Here is a 1,118-nt window from a genome sequence, read left to right as displayed (position 1 = left end):
AGACGCGCCGGCGAGCGGCGACCTCCAGCCAATGAGGAGCCCCATGTGGGGAAAGCGTAGCGATCTCGGCGGGATACCGCGCCGCCAACCTTTGTCCTCCCCGCCCTGCATCAGGTCCTTTCAGCCTTTTAAAGGACTTTCTCCTGCCAGTGAGGGGCCGCCGGGAGGGCAGCCCGAGTACCGGGAGCAGAGAGATCGTAGAAAAGGGCGGGGACACGTGGGAGGTGCTAAGCGGCGGCGGGGTTCCCCGAGCGTTAGCTTTCTGGAGTTACGGCATACCTGCTAGACTGAAGAAACTGAGGCCCTGTGATCAGCCCAAACCCAGAGAGATGGGGCCGGCCGAGCACTCGGACACGGCTGCTTGACTCAGGGGCCTGGGCTCTATACCCACGGCATCATCCTCCTCACAGCCACCCAAGCTGACCTTATCATCCGCACGGAAACTGATGCTTGATGAAGACTTCCAAAACACCTCAGAGCTGTGGTGCTGCTGGGATGAGAAATCAGCATTCGAAGAGTTTCCCAGAGGAGTTAGCCCTTTAACTTAAAATTTTAAGGGAGTCAGACAGACCAACAAAGCAGCAAAGGGTCTCCCTAAGGGGATAGGGAACAGCACGTGCCACGCCTGGTGATTAGGAAGGAGGCAGAAGGAAATGACTGCCCCTCACTCAGTTCCGAAGAAGAGAAAGTGTTGCAACCTTTGGATACTATATAGAAGTAGCAAAAGGACATTAAAACACTATAGCAATTTGTTACATTTAATAAGTTCTGTTTTGCAACAGTGTAAAATCAGCAATTGTCTGCTGTCTCCATAAGGTCCCACCATTTCTTCCCTCATTGCCGTAAAGTCCCTGCGGAATGTTGGGCAGAAATCATCAATGTCCTGAGAGTAGAGGAAATTGCACCCTAGTTCACAAAGATGCTTCAAGATAGATATTTAAGGGGACTCTCTTCCACTCCATTCCCAAAGACAGAAAAGAAGTTAAATCACAATTCATCAGCACTTTCATACACTGTTAATAGAACTTTAACTCTGTATTGTTGAGCAATTTGACAATTATTTTTTTATTGTTTTAATTTTGTGCTTTTTATCCCCTTCACCTTTTCCCCTACCTCCA

Source organism: Manis javanica, chromosome 10, assembly GCF_040802235.1.
Source record: "Manis javanica isolate MJ-LG chromosome 10, MJ_LKY, whole genome shotgun sequence".
In the NCBI taxonomy this organism is placed as follows: domain Eukaryota; kingdom Metazoa; phylum Chordata; class Mammalia; order Pholidota; family Manidae; genus Manis; species Manis javanica.
The sequence above is the reverse complement of the archived record's forward strand: the minus strand, read 5'-3'. Positions refer to the sequence as shown.